We start from the raw sequence: 20,535 nt of genomic DNA, 5'->3' as shown, positions 1-20,535 counted from the left end.
AACTTTCTTAATCAAGACCAGAAACTCAAGGGATCAAAAAAAAAAAAAAAAAGAAAAAAAAAAAAAAAAACAGACAGACATATATTAATATGATTAAAATCCTTCTGTATAAAAACCATTTTTATTTACTCCTTTTTTCCTTTCATTCCTTTTAAAATCTTTTCCAAGTTGGATGTTATCACATCATATACTAAGTACTTGAGAAATCTATGTTTACTTAATGAATAAGTAAATGGAAAAAGGAGCCAAATAAATTCTAGAGATAAACATTTGTTTTTGAAAACAAAATTTGATTCACAGTACTTAATTTATAATATCCAAAATCTCCTAATTTTTTACTAAAAATAAACAGTACAATAGAAACATGTGTAAATGCAGAAGAGCAAAGAAGCAAACAAGCATGTCGCAGGCAGTGAAAAAATGCTAAAGCTCAATAAAATTCAAGGAAATGTAAATCCTAATGAAACAAAGTCTTTATATCCATCACAGTAATTTAAACAAAAGAAAGAGAGAGAGAGAAGATCTTTGCTGGTGAAAACTTGGAACTGTTAGAGCTTTTCCAAGAATATTCTTGGAATATCTATAGAATTAAAATACATATTCTTTTGCAACAAGAAATTTTATCTTGAAACTTTTCTTGACAGATAAGAAGTGTAAGAACCTTGGAACATATGAATCCAAAATAATAAAGTAACTATGGAAAGCAAAACAAAACAAAATGAAACAAAGCAAAAAGTGAATGCCCTTCAATAAGAAAATAATTTGATCAATTGTGGGTTATGAGACACATATGCATATCCTGGACTATTTTACAGCTATTGAAGATAATGAATTAGAGCCACATGCCCACTGTGGTGTACTAAATAGTTGCGGTAGATGTGGCAGAAACAACTTATCTGGATGAAAGCAATAGGGTGTTCATTGTAATCAATACACCCAACTGGAAGTCACTCTGCCTTATAGCACTGCTAGATCCTGGTAATTCTAATAACGTTACTAATATTCTCACCCCCACCAGCCAAGATCCCTCTCTCCACTCCCCTGCTCTTGCTCTCTTATTGTGTAACTTGGGGAGAGTTCCAAGAAGTACTATGTTGAGTGGCAATAGAAAAATACAAAATATGTATATCATGTATTCTATTTTCTTTAAAATAAAGGTCAAAAATCTTCTATCTATATGCATATTTATGTGAATGTACATCACATACATAATGCATCTGTATAAACATTCCTACATGATTAAAATGATTATCTGAGCGTGAGAAGAAAGATGGAAGACCACCTACTAGACTGAAGTTGGGCTCTGAGGGACTGGGAGAGGGTAGTGGAGAAGAAAGAAAAGGGAACAGGATAAGAAAAAATATTTTTTAAACTATTGCATTAAAAGCATATGTATGATTTGACCACATCTGTACATTCACACATGTATGAGGAGGGAAATATGAAATAATTTTTAATAGTTTCAGAAGCAAGCAAAAAATAAATTTTCATAATTTTTAAGCTAAAACTTTGGGATCCAGATTTTGGAACTCTATATCCTATGAAGATATAAGGATCTGAAATCCTGTGTGAAAATCTGTGCTGATAGACCAGGCTAGGAAGGGACTTAATGAACTCACACGCATCCCTAAAATCCAAGGTTCACTTCATCAGGGGATCCCACTATTTGTTTACCTTGCACGTTGAGAGAACCAACCCCTTTCGTGCAGCATGAATGCATACCCAGGATACTCACCCACCATCCCAGTACAAATTAGTATTCAGAATGAAGACAAACTTTTCAACATCATTTTGTTCAGAATGAACATAATCAAATGGTTAACAGAGAGTTCCTAGCACATTGACTTCCTCATTTCCTGGCTTGTTTGCTTATTTGTTTGGTTTTCCAGAAAACTGTGACACAAGTGACTTAAATTATTACTGTAAGCTCTCTAAACACAAGAGCTAAGCCTCTATGAGTTCTAAGAAAGCAGAGCTGGGGTGAGGTTGGGGGTGATAGTTTGTACCTGACACAAGCAAACATTTTAATTATATCTAATCAGAAACAGATTTTGTTTTGAATTCCAATGTCAAATCCAACAGTCTGCATTGAGGAATCTGCACAGAGGCACAAAAGATTTCTCCATTAGTCATTCAGGCTGCTTTGTTCATGTCACTGTGACCTTGCAGAGAACACAGTATCCTTAGAGACTTTAAAATCATGTTCTAGGTGAACCTCATAAAGTATATTAAGGCTATAATTTTACCCCATGTAAAAGACTGTGAATTTACCGAAAGATTAAAAAAAAAAAAAGAGTCTTATTTTGTTTTGTTATCTGGATTAGGGGACATACGAGGATTTGGGGGTTTTACTGTTTGCATCAAAGTCACTCGATTCATAGCATCAACAACTTACTGCAAACACACAGGAAGAGTTCAGTATTTTTGAAATAATTCTTTTAATTATAGGCAGAAAGACAACATGGAGACTTAAACAGGATGTTGGCAAGTACAACCTTTCATTTCCATGACTACTTTAGTGAATAGGTAGGTTGAATTCTTTCTAACAAAGAAAAACAAATACCTTTTTTTTAATTTTTAAAGTGTCTTCATTTTCCATCTCTGCAATAGGCTTATGGGCACACATTGCTTCAATTAAATACTTAAGTCCATGTCATGAGACTATTTCCAAGGTTTCTGAGATTATCAAGCTGCCAAACTCATATGACTGCAGCAAGAATGGATCATTTTTTAACTTTTTTTTTTTTTTTACTTACTTGAGAGAGAGTGTCAAGGGAGAAACAGAGAGAGAGGGATAAGCAGACTCCATGCTGAACATGGAACCCCATGCAAGGCTTGATCCCACTACCCTGAGATCATGAGCTGAGCTGAAATCAAGAGTTGGACATTCAACCAATTGAACCACCAAGGTGCCCATCATGGTTGTATTCCAATTTCTACATCTTAAATAGAATTACATCACGGTCTATCTTATTTTTAGAAAAATTAAACCTATATTGCACAGACACGGAAGTTTGATTAAGAATTTGGATCTGTCCACCTTGGCACACAGTACCTGTCACTTTGGAGTCTAATTTCTTATATAGGTAGGAAAATGGATCATTCAACCCAAACCAACATTCCAATCAGGCACCCTTCTCTCCAACACTCTTAAATTAGATGGCGAGAAATAAAGCAATTAAATATTTCCTCAGATGATAAGCAAATAGCCTGAAATTTGCAATGACTACTTGACAAAGAATTTTGGGTTGTAGTTCTTCTTACCAAGATGCTCAAGAAAATATTAAAGTCTCTGACTTGGTATCAACTTAGTTTATTTTTGTCTCATCTTTTTTTTTTTTTTTTAAATTCAGTACTTGTGGCCTGAGTTTAAGGAACAAAATGTCAACATGACTTATTTTTAACTCTCACGCCTATTTCCCTTGATAGTTACATTATTAATCTCTATCTGAGTTTTTTAAGGATTTATTTACCTATTTTAGAGAGAGAGCATGCATGTGTGAGCAAGCTTGTGATGGGGCAGAAGGGGAGGAGAGAGAAAACCTCAAGTAGACTCCCCATTGAGTGTGGAACCCTACTTGATCCCAGGACCCTGAGATCATGACCTAAGTCAAAACCAGGAGTTGGTCGCTCAACCAACTGAGCCACCTAGATGCCCCTGAGTGTTTTACATTAGATATGGATATAGGAAAAATAAGATAGGTCTAAAAGAGCTTTTGGAAACACTAATTTTTAGAGATGAAATATAACACTGGGATATGTTTGAGGAAAAAAGAGTACTTCTGTTCAGTTTGATACCACAACTTTTTGACTTATAAAAGATAACTGAAAACTTCAGCACTGACCCTAAATGCAAAATTTAAAAAAAAAATTAGTCAGATACAAATTTATTTAGATGAACAAATACTAATAATCTTTTGGAAAATAATTGAATATAGTTTTTCCCTTCCTACTCAGCTAAACACAGTTTACATACTCCTAACAATGAACTTCTACTGCAGGTCTTAGTTTATGGTGGGAACTCTATTGAGCTCTGTATATGCTTTATTTCATTTAAGCCCCTCAACCACCTTCTGTAGTATGCATTTGTATTATAAGAAAGGTGAGTGCTATAATAATTAAATCAAATCGTATAATTTCAGTTTCTTTATTAAAAGACAATTTTTTTTCCTCACTCGTAAAATCCAATTAATCTTAGTTTGGAAAATGAGAAAGTATCTTTTCCACAGAGTCATTCACGGACTCAGGCTGAAGGATGCAATACCACATACAAAATAAGTGACTTCTGATAATCACCATGGTCAATACAACCCACCAATCAAATGGAAGAAAAGATGTTTGGAAGATCACATGGGATGATTTTATTGGAAAGGCTTGAGAGTGGGACACATGATAGAACTCAGTCATCTGGTCACATGTTACCATGAAGAAGGCTGGGAAGTGTTGTCCAACTCTGTGCCCAAGAGGAATGGGATGCTAGTGGATTTGGTGTGCAGCTAGTCAGTCTCAGCCACAGTGCAAATGTATTTTCTACTGTACTGCTAAAGAAGGCAAGGCTTTATTAAGTTTCAGCTCTAGCATACGATGGATTATAAGGCATATGTATTTAATTTTCTTTATTTGTGAATAGCTCGATTTATTACCTGAATAAAGCATTTACATTCTGTGTTTATATGCTGAATTTAAAAAAAAATCTATGCTTCTTGATATAACACCTGGCTTACATATAATAGATGTTCAATTAACAGATTGATTAAAAATTTTCCAAGTAAACTTGAATTTTATTTGGTAGTGATTTAAATCCCTGTAGGTTTTCAGTAGCCAGATCTGTAAAAAATTAAGCACGTGATAAGACTAGTCAAAACAATCTTGATTGAATAATGGCTTTATTTGGCAAGTTTAAGCTGACTGACAATCAGAAATCAATGAAATGGCAACTTCGTGCAGTTAAAAGAAGTGCAGCGTGTGTCTAGAGCCCCACATCCTGCCTTCCTGCTGTTGCATGCAGGCTCAAATGACCACCAGTAAAGGTGCTGAAGAGCCAACAGGCTGTGAATAAACCATTTCACCATACTCTCTTTCCTGGCCATCTGAATTATTACCTAAGCAACTCAGGGTTGAAGAAAAAAAATGGATAAAATGGTTTCTTCTAAAAATTGGACCCCTTAAGAGATTGTCCATTAATCTGTACTACCTAGATCTTGGGTGAGATCCAAGCTTTTGTCCTCTCTGAGGCCAAATTGCTTTTTAGCTATTCTTTTGACTCTGTGGACCATATTTTCAACAAGTTTCTCTTTTAAATAATTTCACTAGCATTTCTGTTTTGTTCAATTTAAAACAGGAGTAATAAATATCATAGGTATCACCAGGATATTTTTTTAATAGTACCTTTAGCCTCAAAGACAATTGGAGAGTAAGCTGTTAAGAATTTTAAGTCAAATTGGTCATCTAGGGAATAAAGTGTAAGAGAGCTAAAATTGTCCTTTTCCCAAAAAAACAATCACACGTGGCTTTTTCCATGCCTAGCACAGCCATGGTTTGTGGGCCTAAGAAACATCTGAAGTGTGTAGCAGCTCCAAAGCACTAGATGATGGATAAAATAACCAGTGTGTTTACTCCTATCCATCTGCTAGTCCCCTTAAGTTGAAAGAATGTCTCCCCTTCATCATTCTTCTAGAGAACAGACTTGAGCATGCCCTGACAGATGAAGTAAAGAAGATCTATGTGCAACAATTTACCAAGATTGATGGCAAGTTCTGAACTGATATAACCCACCATGATGGTTTTATGGATGCCATCAGGATTGACGAGACTGTAGAAAATTTCCACTGAACTATGATGCCAAGTGTTACTTTGTTGTGCATCATATTACATTTGAGAAGGCTAAGTACAAGTTGTGAAAGGTACAAAAGGAGTCCCTCGTCTGGTGATTGATTCACTATTCAGATTGATTTTGAGACTGGCAAAATGACCATTTTCATCAAGTTTGACATTGGGAACCTATGTATGGTGACTGGAGGTGCTAACCTGGGAAGAACTTGTATGATCTCCAACAGAGAGACATTCAATTCTCTGGATGTGTTTCATGTGAAAGATACCAATGCTCTCCAACATTTTCATTATTTGTGAATGAATGCAACAAAGCATAGATTTCCTTTCCCCAAGGAAAATATATCCATCTCACCATTATTGAAGAAAGAGATAAGAGTGAGTGAAATGATTAGAAAAGTCTTTGTATTTAATTAAAGATAATACAGCATGACTTTTTAAAAATATATCCAATAAGTATAAAATCTGGCTGTTGTTCAAAGTGATTGTTTTATCAGCCCCAATGACCCAGTAGCCAATGAGAAGAAACACAGAGTCAATGACTTACTGGCCATCTTATGCTCTCTGTCTGTCATCTATCTAATGAACTGAACTTTTTCTGGTGGCAAAATTCATTCTAAATTTCATTGAGCTTCTAGACCCTGAAACTTCACAAGACAATCTTATTCAATCTTGTTCAGAATATAAATATTCTGACCTAAGGAAAGCAGGAAAGGCACATTTTTATGAGGTCTTGCAGACAGACTCTAAGGAGATTTTTGTTAACATAAAACCTCTGGGCCTTGTATTCTAATTTTTTTTAAAGATTTTATTTATTTATTTGTCAGAGAGTGAGCACAGGCGGACAGAGAGGCAGACAGAGGCAGAGGGAGAAGCAGGCTCCCCACTGAGCAAGGAGCCCGATGCTGGACTCGATCCCAGGACCCCGGGATCATGACCCGAGCCGAAGGCAGCCGCTCAACCAACTGAGCCACCCAGGCGTCCCCCTTGTATTCTAATTTTATAATCAATATAGATTTTTGTATTCATCTCTACAAAATGGCCATGTTTGTTGTTTATTGTTCTTATGACTTCTACATGACTTTGGACAATGTTTCTGCCCTAGAACATGTATATTGCCTGCCTTATGGCACCGAGAAGTCCTAGCATATTACCATGTTCTCTTGAGGGCGCTGATGACATGTTTGTGAAGCAAGCCCTAATGTTGTCACTGATGATACAACCTTTAAGATAGATCATTACCATTAATTTTTTGCCATCATCAGTTGTGCCAGTAACACATTTAAGCCATATTTCAGCACAGCTGCATACTTCATTCTGATACATAGACTGGATCTCAACCTAGAGATCACCAGACATCATCTACATGTTGAAATCAAATCAAGTACATGAGTTCGTTCACTTAATAAAGAATTAAAGAGTGCCTTTTAAGGGAGGCTGTAATTGGAAGTGGAACCTGTTCTGGACTTGACATCAGTTCAAGAATGAGATTGGTGCTAATCCATAATTTAACAACACTACAGGTTCTATTCCACGTTCCCATGTCATCTCCACAGAGCTAGCCAGTGACAATATGTGCTACTTTTGCTTTGCACATGCCGTCATCCCTATCATTCTGATCGGTGATCATTATCAGCTTTTCTATTGAGAAAAGATGTAGAGTTGGGACTCCTGCACCTAGATGTAAAAATCTAGTTATGATATGAAGACATCTCAAAGAGACTAATAAAGGACAAAGCTCTTTTTCCCTGAGGATGTGGGAAAAAATGTTGGGATGGAGAAAGAATTTGATTTCTTTATATGTAAGCTGCTGTTGCTACTTCTCTCTTCCTCTTCCACCTCATCTTTCTCCTACTCCTCCTCCCTTTTCCTGTCCTTCTTTTTTTTTCTTTTTCTTTCTCCTCCATCTTCTTCTAAGTAATTACAGAAAGCTATTTCTAGAGCCTACCTTCCATGCGGCCCAGCTGGGCAAAAACAAAGCAAAACAAAACAGCTAACTTGGTTAGAGCCAGAGTGGACTCTGTTACAACTTAACCTAACCCAGGATCCTAAATACCAACAGTTTTTGGAAAAAGTGGTGTTGGCATCTGCTAGTCTTTCTTTTGTTATATACAGGTAATCTTTTCATTTCTGTATTTCCAGTCCCAAACTCACATATGTGTACTTCATACCTGATGTGCTCAAACTGAGTTTGCACTAGGCTTTTCCCACAATCACTGCCTGCTCTCCAAGTTTTCTTCCCTTTCCTTTGTCAATGATAACATAATTTCTACCATTTTTACTTAACACCCTCTCAGCTGCCTAGGCTCTTCTGTTCCCACATCCTCCTGCTACATCTAAACAGTTCTGAATTTTCTACTTCTCTCCCCTCAATCTCTATCCTGTTGTGTTCTTTATCCATTCCTCATGTATCCCCTTCCTTCCCTAATAATCCATTGGTTCCAGCAATTACCATATCTAGACAAGAGTATTGAAATAGATTGCAAAGCAGTTTCTTGGTCTTAGACTTCATACCTCTCCTAGTGGTTTTCCATTCTGCTCCCAGAACAGAACTTCTGAGGTAAATATCATCGTGATAATTTTTACTAAAATCATCATAATTCCCCATCTCTTAAAAATGAAGTTCTTGCTTTTTATGCCCATCTCTGAAACCTTATTTGGAGATTCCTTTTCAATGTCCCGACCCTGAGCCATACTCAGCCACTTTTAGTTCTAACAATATGGACATATTGAGGTTAAAATGCCCGTAAGAGGTGTAACCTGGAACTATAGTTCAGAGCTTATATTTGCACAACTATGCATCATGCAAATTAGGAACCCAATACTGTAACCGCTTATCATCTTTCACACTTTTTGGCCTGGTTACTGGCTGTTACTTAGGTGTGCCCCTAGAATATTCTCCTTTGGCCACTGGGCAGATACCTACTTACCCTTCAGCATGCATCAGGTGCCACATCTGAGCTCATGAAGGATATGATTTCTTTTTCCTTTCTCCATAACTTATACCTCTTTCTATTATAGAGTCTCCTCCCACATGCTTGCACTGTGATACTTTATACATCAGTCACCTATACAACATAGTGAGACAACAGAAGACTGAAATCTTTTTTTTTTTTTTAGATTTATTTTACATATTTGAGAGAGAGAGAAAGCATGAGCAGGGGAGTAGGGGCAGAGGGAGAGGGAGAAGCAGACTCCCCACTGAGTAGGGCTCGGTCCCAGGATGCTGAGATCATGACCTGAGCCAAAGGCAGACACTTAACTGACTGAGCCACCCAGGAGCCCTCTGATGTCTAACTTATTCATCTGTATTTACTGAACAAATACCAGTTTCTACAAAATAAAATATGCTCCAGGGGCACCTGGGTGGTTTAGTCAGTTAAACATCTGCATTTGGCTCAGGTCATGATCCCAGGGTCCTGGGTTCGAGTCCTGCATCAGGCTCCCTGCTCAGTGGGAAGTCTGCTTCTCCCACTCTCTCTAACCATTCCCCCTAATCGTGCTCTCTCTCTTTCTCAAATAAATAAAATCTTAAAAAAATAAAATTAAATATGCTCTCCTTATGTATATAATGAATGAATGAATGAATGAAAGTAGATATTATATATATGGAGTATGTTGTTATATGAATGGATGAATCTGTAGAGATTAAAACTATTTATGCACCACAATATTTTTGTGAAGAAACTATCTACCAAATATCTTAAATATAGATGATCTTGACACTTGACAAGAGATAAACAATTTTAATAATCCTGGAGTTTCCAAGTCTCTGGACAATCAAATTTCTGTAGTTTCATCACAAAGGATGAGGTATATTTGTGGGTGGCAGGTTTTTCCTTGGGTTATACCATCCATCCAAGTCTTTCTACAGTCTAGTAAATAAAACCATAGTAATACTCTTTAATGTTAAATTTTAATTGTCTTAATATCCTTTAGTTTTAATCTATATTGCACTTTTCTCAAAAAAATTTCAAGGGGTTTCCAGGTTAGTGTAAAATCCAAAATTCTTACCAACTATACAAAATTTGGCCACGTGTTACTTTGATTCCAATTCCTTCCAATCTTTTTCTGCTCATAGCTCAGCTATATAAGCTCCTTGGGCTACACTGAACATGCCAATCTCTCTCTAATCTCAGGGTCTTGATGTCCTCTCTGCCTAGAACAATGTCTCCAGATACCCTCCTGACTAATGTCTTTATTTAACTTCATGTCCTGGAACCCCATCAGAGGCTCCCCTTGATCACAATGGATAAAGCTGTGCTCCCCATTCCTCATCATTAATGGTCACTTTCCCTGTTGTCACTACTTGACACAACACCTGCAGATTAAATCTCTTATTTTATGTAACTACCCCCACACCAACTAGAATGGAAGGTCCATGGGAATGGAAACGGCTTTACTCACTGGCGAATTTCCATCACTTAAAATAGTACAGGTAGATGAGGCAATTAATATTTGTTGAATTAATGAATAAATACTTTTGTAAAATTTAAGTCATGAAAATACAACAACTTAAACTTTCATGTTAAAATTATAATATAAAAAAGTTGCAAAAGTAGTACAGAGATATCCCACATATTCTCACCCATTCTCTCCCTATCAAATATTTCATCTTAAATAATTGTAATACAAGATTAAAAGCAGGGTATTGACATTGATATAATATGTATGCATAGTTCTGTATCATTTTTTTTAAGATTTTATTTATTCGACAGAGATCACAAGTAGGCAGAGAGGCAGGCGGAGAGAGAGAGGAAGGGAAGCAGGCTCCCCGCTGAGCAGAGAGCACGATGCAGGGCTCGATCCCAGGACCCTGAGATCATGACCTGAGCCGAAGGCAGAGGCCTTAACCCACTGAGCCACCCAGGCGCCCCTGTTCTGTATCATTTTATCAAATGTATATATTCACTGCCATCATCCCAATCAACATACAGGATTATTGCATCACCACAAAGACTTTCTTTATGTTGTCCCTTAATAGTTCCCCACATCCCTCCACCTCTCTTTATTCTAACCCCCAGCAAACAGTAATCTGCTTCGCATCTGCATAATTTTTATAATATAGAGAAGATTATGGAAATTAAATCATAGATCATGTGATGCTTTGAGACTGGCCTTTTTCACTGAGCGTAATGTCCATGAGAGCCATCCAAGTTGTTGTGTGTATCAATATTTTGTTTCTTTTTTATTGCTAAGTAATAGTCCATGGGTACAGATGTACCATAGTTCAACCATTTGCCTACTGGGGGATGTTTTGGATGGTTCTGGTTTTAGCTATTAATAAAGAAAGATCATTTTTGAAAATGAGAATACAGAGTTTTGTGTGGGCATAAACTTTTGGGTTTTGGATGAAAGTCCAGAAGTCCAATGACTGAGTTTATTTTATTTTCATTCTTACTGGCAATGAATGAATATAGATTCAGTTTTCCTGTATTGTTCTCAGTATTTGGTGAAAATTGTGCATTGTCACCAGAATCTGTATCTATATATGTTTTAACAGTTGTGTGATAATATCTCTTTTCCCTAATGATTAGTGATGTTGAACATATTTTCATATAATTATTTGTCATTTTGTTAATTATCTATTTTCTAATTGGATGGTTTTTGTTGTTTTCTTTCTAATTGTTGGATTTGGGGAGTTCTTTACATATTTTAGATATAAGTCCTTTCCCATCTATGTGGTTGACAAATATTTTCTTCTCAGTTTGTCTATTAATTCACATAACAGGATTTTTTCACAGTTATGATAACCTAATTAATTGTTTTTTTTTTTTTTCTTTTACAGATTTAGCTTTTGGTGACAGGTCTAAGAACATTTCATTATGCCTTAAGGCCTGAAAATTTCCTATTTAAGTTCTTAAAGTTTTATAATTTTATATTTTACATTTAAGTTTATAATACATTTTAAATTAATTTTATATAAGATATGAATTTAGGCATTGTAAAAGGTGTGAGGTCCACTTTTTTGTTTGCTTATTTATAGAAACTCAGTTTTTCCAGCACTACTTGTTGGAAAGGCTATCCATCTTTTCTGATGAATTGTCTTTGTTCCACCATGAAAAATTTATTGGGCATTTTTGTATGAATCTGTTTCTGGATTCTTTCTTCTGTTCTATTCTTCTATATGTCCATCCCTTCAAAAATGACACATAGTTTGGAAATTATAGCTATACAATAAGTCTTGAATTCAAGTAGAATAATTCCTCCCACTTTATTCTTCTTTTTCAGAATTATTTTAGTTGTTCTAGTTATTTTGCCTTTCCATACAATTTGAAAATAATCTCATTTATATTTACAAAAACCCTTATGGAAATTTGATAGGCACTGCATCAAACATGCATATCAATTTGGAGAGAATTGGCTATATTCAGCCTTTCAAGCCATGGAAATCAAATGTCCCTCATTTATTTGGATTTTATATTGATTTTTTCCATCAGTATGTTTTTGTCTGCTGCATAAGAATCCTGTACATGTTTTATTAGCTTTACACCTGGCATTTCAGTTTTTGAACTATTGTAAATGGTAGCATTTTTAAAATTTGGGTTTCTATTTGTATTTGTTGCTGTGATATAGAAATGTAGCTGATTTTTTTTGTTTATATTGTTTCTTGTGAACTTTCTGAACTCATTGAGTCCTGGAATTATTTATAGATTCTTTAGGATGTTCTACATAAACTATCAAATCTTCTGTATATACAGAGAGAATTAATAATTAATCAATTAATTTCCTAACTGCATGCTTTGCATGCTCTGTTGTTGTTGTTTTGGCCTTTTAATTTGTTGGCCAGAACTAGTACAATGGTGAATAGAAGTGATGAGAGCAGATATACTTGTCTTGTTCCTGATGTTATGGGGAGAACATTCAGTAATTGGAAATTAAGTATGGTATGACCTGTAGCTATTTTTTGAGACGTATTTATCAAGTTGAGGAAATATTCTAGTCAATATCATACCGGAAGCCATGGGCTAAAAATCTATACTGATTTGAAAGGAAAACAAACAGATTTGAAGGGAAGAAATAAAACTGCTTTTATTCACCAAGGAAAACAAATGTGTATGTAGAAAACTCCAATGAATTCATGTAAGTACTCTTTGAATTAATCAGTGAGTATAACAAAGTTGCAGGATAAAGGACATTATACAAAACTCCATTGTTTTCTTATACACAGGTGTTGAACAAATGAAATTTGAAATAAAAAACATTTAGAATAATGCCAAAATTGAAATACTTAAGTATAAATATATCAAAATTTATATATGCTGTATTTGCATAAAACTACAAAACTGATAAAGCTATCATAGATGATGTCTATAAATGGAGAAATATTCCATATTCATGGATTGGAGGAGTTAAAATTGATAAAATTCTTCCACTTTGATCCATAGAATAAGTGAAATCTCAAAGAAAATCCCTACAAGATATTTTCTATATATAAACAAACTGAATCTGAAATTTATATGAAAAGGCAAAGAACCCAGAATAGCAAGCACAATGCTGGAAAAGAAGAAGACAGTTGGAGGACTTACAGTAAGCAATGTCAAGACATACTATAACACTACAGTAATCGAGGTAGAGTGGTACTGTTGAAATAATACACACTGGGGCGCCTGGGTGGCTCAGTGGTTTAAGCTGCTGCCTTCGGCTCAGGTCATGATCTCAGGGTCCTGGGATCGAGTCCCACATCGGGCTCTCTGCTCGGCGGGGAGCCTGCTTCCCTCTCTCACTTTCTCTGCCTGCCTCTCTGCCTACTTGTGATCTCTCTCTCTCTGTCAAATAAATAAATAAATAAAATCTTTAAAAATAAAAAAAAAAGAAATAATACACACTTAAATTAATGGAATCTAACAAACAGACCCAAACAAATATATTCATTTTTTTACATGATTTTTTACACAGGTAGCAAAGGCAATTCAGGGGAGAAAAGATAGTCTTTCTTTTTTTTTTTTTTTTTAAAGTTCTGATACCAATTCATATGATAGTTTTTTAAGTTTTTTTTTTTTTTAATTTCTTTTCAGTGTAACAGTATTCATTGTTTTTGCACCACACCCAGTGCTCCATGCCATACATGCCCTCCTTAATACCCACCACCTGGCTCCCCCAACCTCCCACCCCCCGCCCCTTCAAAACCCTCAGGTTGTTTTTCAGAGTCCATAGTCTCTCATGGTTCACCTCCCCCTTCCAATTTCCCTCAACTCCCTTCTCCTCTCCATCTCCCCATGTCCTCCATGTTATTTGTTATGCTCCACAAATAAGTGAAACCATATGATGATTGACTCTCTCTGCTTGACTTATTTCACTCAGCATAATCTCTTCCAGTCCCGTCCATGTTGCTACAAAAGTTACGTATTCATCCTTTCTGATGGAGGCATAATACTCCATAGTGTATATGGACCACATCTTCCTTATCCATTCGTCCGTTGAAGGGCATCTTGGTTCTTTCCACAGTTTGGCGACCGTGGCCATTGCTGCTATAAACATTGGGGTACAGATGGCCCTTCTTTTCACTGCATCTGTATCTTTGGGGTAAATACCCAGTAGTGCAATTGCAGGGTCATAGGGAAGTTCTATCTTTAATTTCTTGAGGAATCTCACACTGTTCTCCAAAGTGGCTGCACCAACTTGCATTCCCACCAACAGTGTAAGAGGGTTCCCCTTTCTCCACATCCTCTCCAACACACATTGTTTCCTGTCTTGCTGATTTTGGCCATTCTAACTGGTGTAAGGTGGTATCTCAATGTGGTTTTAATTTGAATCTCCCTAATAGCTAGTGAAGATGAGCATTTTTTCATGTGTCTGATAGCCATTTGTATGTCTTCATTGGAGAAGTGTCTGTTTATATCTTCTGCCCATTTTTTGATATGATTATCTGTTTTGTGTGTGTTGAGTTTGAGAAGTTCTTTATAGATCCTGGATATCAACCTTTTGTCTATACTGTCATTTGCAAATATCTTCTCCCATTCCGTGGGTTGCCTCTTTGTTTTGTTGACTGTTTCCTTAGCGTGAGACAGGAATCCATCAGAATCCTAGAGAACATAGGCAGTAACCTCTTCGATATCAGCCACAGCAACTTCTTTCAAGATTTGGTCTCCAAAGGCAAAGGAAACAAAAGCGAAAATGAACTTTTGGGAATGAAAAGCTTCTGCACAGCAAAGGAAACAGTCAAGATAGTCATTTTCAAATGGTGCTGGAACTACCAGAGATCCACATGCAAAAAAAAAAAAAAAAGAAAGAAAGAAAGAAAGAAAGAGAAAGAAAGAAAAGAAAAGAAAAAAGAACAAGAAGAAAAAGAAAAAGAACTTAGAAACAGCTTTGGCACATTCTACAAAAATTAGCTAAAAGTGGATTACAGATGTAAATGTAAAATGTGTAAAATTAAATATTTTAGAAAAAACTTAAAATCTAGATGACTTTGGATGTGGTAGTGAGTTGTTAGAATAAAAAATCACTATTCGTTAAATAAGGAATTGCTAATTTAGGCTTTATAGGATTTAAAAATTCATAACCATCTAAGACACTGTTATGAGAATAAGAAGATAAGTCACAGCCTAGGAGAAAATATTAGCAAAATATACACTTAGAACAGTAACTGAAATATATAACAACCTCTTAAACCCAACAGGAAGAAAACATGCAATCCAGTTCAATAAATGGGCAAAATATCTGAACAGACACTTCACCAAAGATGATATGCAGATGCCAAACATTTGAAAACAATGCTCAATATCATTTGTCATTAGGGAAATACACATTGAAAGAACAATGAGATACCATAATATGCTTATTGGAATGGCTTAAATCTCACACTTGGCAATAATAGTTGCTGACAAAGATCTAGAACAATGAGAATTTTCATTCCTTGTGGAACTCTCATTTCTGGTAAAATGCAAAATAGGACAACCACTTTGGAAAACAGTTTGACAGTTTCTTACATGATGAAACATAGTTATAAACCAGATATTGTGCTCTTACGTTTCTACCTAATTGGTCTGAAAATTTATGCTCATACCAAAATCTTATAGACAACTGTTTACAGTAGTTTTATTCAAAATGGTTTTCAGAATACAAAACAAAACAAAATCGAAATGGTTTTCAGTGACTAAATGGGTAAACAACCTGGGATAGAATACATTTTATTGATGCATTAGAATACATTTTAGTAATAAAAAGAAATGAGCTACCAAGCCATTCAAAAACACAGATGAAACCTGAAAGCATATTGCTAAAGTAAAGAAATCAGAAAGAAAAGCCTTATAATACATACTTTATATAATATAGTATGTACAGTATGTAATACCTTGTGTATACTGTATGATTTCATTTATGTAACGTTCTGGGAGAAATAAAACTATAGAAACAATAAACATATCGGTGGTTGCCAGAGCTTTGGGGAGGAAGGAGAGCTGAAGAGATTAGACATAAGAAACTTTTTAAGTTAGCGACGTTATTTTGTATGGTAACATACCACAGGGCACATGAGCTTGGCATTTGTCAGAACTTATAGAACTTCACAGCAAAAATAATGAACTTTAATATATGCATATTTAAAATGCCACTTAGCTGGAGATTCCAGAATGAAAGTCATGTGACAAAAATATGGAATTATATTACAAAAGCATCAAATAACTTCCCTGAAGAAGTTAGGGGGAAAGATACTAAGTGATTTTGGAGATGAATGGAGACTAAAACAAAGACTGAAGAAAATGTATATATAGCACTGAACTTAATTTCGTAAAGATGTTTCCTATGGGGTTATCAGTTAACATTTCTGAAAACATTGTGTGTGTGTGTGTGTGTGTATATATATATATATATATATATATATATATACTGGAAATGAACAGTTAACTTAATGGAAGTTGAATGGTGGGAATCAATTTTCTCATGCTAGAGTAAAAGTTACAGATGAGGCGGGGGAGGAAGCTAGAATGAGCCATGTGTTAATGAGTTAGAGTTGGAGATATCAGCATTAATATGTTTAGCTTAATATAAATAAAGATATATACGTATAGAAATATTTATAGATTTTCAAAGTACATGAAGTAGTACGAACACATATATTCCCTTGTTCTTCCAGCTAAAAAAGCCTAATAGCAATTATAACTCAGGAGCAATGAACATACCTGGTGCCCACATCTTTGTTTCTAATGCCATTCTCAACAAAACAAACTGGGAATTTGGAGAAATAGCTGGTTCTAGGGCTAAGTCAGAGAATCTACAGGATGAGCCTGTTCATATTGCAGTACCCAAAAATGAGGTGCTTAAAAAAGGGACGTAGGAGCTAAAGGAAAGAGCTTCCAATGGCCAAAACTGGAACAATTTTAGAAACAAAATAAATAATTTAGTGTTGGATTATAGCCAATATAAAAACAAATAGCCGTGAGTTTAGACCAATTATTTAATTATTTGGAAAAATAAATAAAAGGGAGAAAATAAATCTCCTATGCAGAAGAATTCTGAATAATTTATGTGGATACTCTGCCCTCAAGGAGACCCCCTCACTTACTCCCTACAGCTTAAGTGTAGGCTTTACATAGTGACTATTTTTCTAAAGATTACAGTATAGAAAGGAATAAAAGAGTAACTTTACTACAGAGAGATCTGACAAACTATACATCAGTCAGGAGATCAAGATTAACTCAACAAGGGTAAGTCAAGTCGATATTACATACCTTTGATATGTCATCATGCAAATGACACTTTATCTTTGTGGTCTTATTCCCCCAAATACTGCAGCCTAATCATGAGAACAATAGACTAATCCTAATTGAGGGACATTCTACAAAATATCCACTCAGTATTTCTCAAAACTGTCGAGGTCATCAAAAATAAGGAAAATTCTAGAATTGTATGAGGACCGATGGTAGCTACACCTGTGGGGAGCATAGCATGACATATAGAGAAGTTGAATCACTATTTGTGTCCCTGAAATTAATGTAACATTGCATGTCAACTATACCTAAAGTTAAAAATATTAAAAATAAAATAAGTTAAATTAAAAAAAAAAGGAAAGCATAAGGAGGCATGATTATGATGAGCAAACATGATGAACATTATGTAACAGAAGAGGACAAAAGGTTAATTACTAGGGAAATATGAATAAAGAATAGACTTTAGTGAGTAAAAATGCATCAATATTGGTTCATAATTTATGACCAAGATCTAACACTAATGTAATGTGTTAATAATAGGGAAAACTGGATGTATGTATGTGGGAACTCTGTATTCTCTTTGCAACTTTTACAGAAATCTAAAACTATTTTAAATTGTATTTTAAAAAATTAAATACAATTTAAATACAACTTAAATTTAAATTTAAAAAATTCTCTTCCAAAAACCTTAAATAAATGAGGCTTTTAAAAAGTACTTATGTCTCGGGACGCCTGGATGGCTCAGTTGGTTAAGCAGCTGCCTTTGGCTCAGGTCATAATCCCAGCGTCCTAGGATCGGGTCCTGCATCGGGCTCCTTGCTCAGCAGGGAGCCTGCTTCTCCCTCTGCCTCTGCCTGCCACTCTGTCTACCTGTGCTCACTCTCTCTGACAAATAAATAAATAAAATCTTTAAAAAAAAAAAAGTACTTATGTCTTGTAGGCAGCACAATAATTAAAAATTGAACTTTTTATCTTTGAATTGTATATTCAAATACAAATAAATTCAAATTTGAATTGTATATTCATATTTTTTCCATCAACGTGTGACTTAGAGCTCCCTGTCCATTCAGCCAACTCATTTGCTTATGCAAACCATGTTGTCACCTTCAACTTGTATTTATAACTAATGGAAAAGTAAATTGAAATGTCTGAGCCAAAAGTTTCTAGGAGGAATATAAAGAGAAATAGAAAAAAGTCTATAAATTTTAGGATATCGAACTGTAACCAGTTTCCGTAGATGGTAATCAATTTCCAAGGTAGTAATATTTCCCAAATGGTAAAATTTGAAAATAAAATCTACGACAGTAAAATTTTACAGATTAATGTTAAATATATATTAGGAAAAAGATTTTTAAAATATTGATGTTTTCAACCATGTTAGATAAGTAAGTATGATGAAAGCTATCTTCAACTCTGTTCTCAATATATATGCTGTGAGATCACTATATTTGTGAAATGATTGTTAATCAGAACAGCCCTGATGTGATATTTTAGAAGACTATTTTATGCTGTCAGTAATTCAAGATGGATTCACTGCAACAAAGTGCATTGTGCACCATAGTTAGATCCAATTTCTAAGCTTTAACGATGTATTCATAGATCAGAAGCTGTATAAGTCTCTAAAGATGATGGCACCGTAGTCAGTCTGATGGTTTTAGTCTTCTTGATGCAGTGAAGGCCAAGGTCAAGAAAACATTGCTTTCAGTTTGAAACCAGTAAAAATAAATAGCAAATGGTTAGGATTCACCATCTGCAGGAAGAATTCTCCTTAAACAGATGTGTATATCTGTTGCTAAGGAGATGGGAGACAACCAAGTCCAATCTTTATGATGACAGCCTGTGATATAAAGTAAAATGAAACTAAAGGAAGGTACAACCTAATCCATTCATCCATCACAGCCCAGTTTGGAGTTAGGAGGTATGAATTTTTTTTGGACCATGTAGCATTGATGGTATTTGACAATTTTGATGAAAAAGGGAGAAAATTTGGGTAGTTCAACCTAATGTAGTCAAACTTCAAGAGTGGTGGGGGACAAAAGAATAAGAACATTATAACTAATTTTCTTAGGGAAACCAATACTCTGGGTTTTGCTGACTATAGCAGTTATTTCTATAGCAATATTCCTAAATGGGAGAAGACTGTGCATTAGAATACCACACAACTTCATGGAACTGTTCTAGAAAATTCCATCTTCTTTGTAATTTGATGCTCAGTGGTAATATTTGGATCTATAATTTGGCCTCCTCAGGAGACTTGCCCTTTAAAAATGGCTTGAAAGTTACCACCTCTGGTTTTTAAACCAGATGTGACTGTTATATTGAAATGTTAACTTGGGATCCTGGATTATTTACAAGTTCCTTGAGAATTTGTTTACATGGGTCAGTACTTCTAAAACTAATCAGTTACATGCATATTGAGCTGCCCTATTTTCAAGAAACTGTGTTGGGCATGACGAATAAAAAAAATGTGGACTCATAAAACCCAAAGGGCTCATGATACAGAGAGAGATAAATATGTAAGCAAATAAGTTTAATACAAGTTCAAGAATTATGGGAGTCTAAAAGAGAAGGTGATTAATTCTGGATGTTGGACCTGGAGACAATTTCCCAGAAAAAATGAGAGTTGGGCTGGCCTTTATGCTCATAGAGATTTATCATGTAGAGAATGGCTAATGGAATTGGTAAATTAGAAAATGGACATAGCAGTAGCACATAACAAGATAGTAGATGATGTGTTTGGGGGAGGGCACGTCTTTGGTGTGAGGATCTATTAAGACCTATGATCAGAGGATAGAAAGGTGACTTTTATGTAGAGGAAGCAGTGTCTTTAACAGCTTGCTTACTATTTCTGTAGATCTACTGGTCTACCACCTTTTTCCCTCCAAACAAAACCCATGAATAACATTCTCTCATCCGTGTTATTTGCCTCTCATTATTGACACTGATCTTCATTGTGGGAAAGAGAAGTTACTGGGATGGGGGTGGGGGATTATAACCCATAATTGTGAAGTATGTTGTATCATGGTTCAATGAACAAAGTCCCCTAGGAGCATTC

This window comes from Martes martes, assembly GCF_963455335.1.
Source record: "Martes martes genome assembly, chromosome: 3".
Classification (NCBI taxonomy): domain Eukaryota; kingdom Metazoa; phylum Chordata; class Mammalia; order Carnivora; family Mustelidae; genus Martes; species Martes martes.
This window is presented reverse-complemented; position numbering follows the sequence as displayed.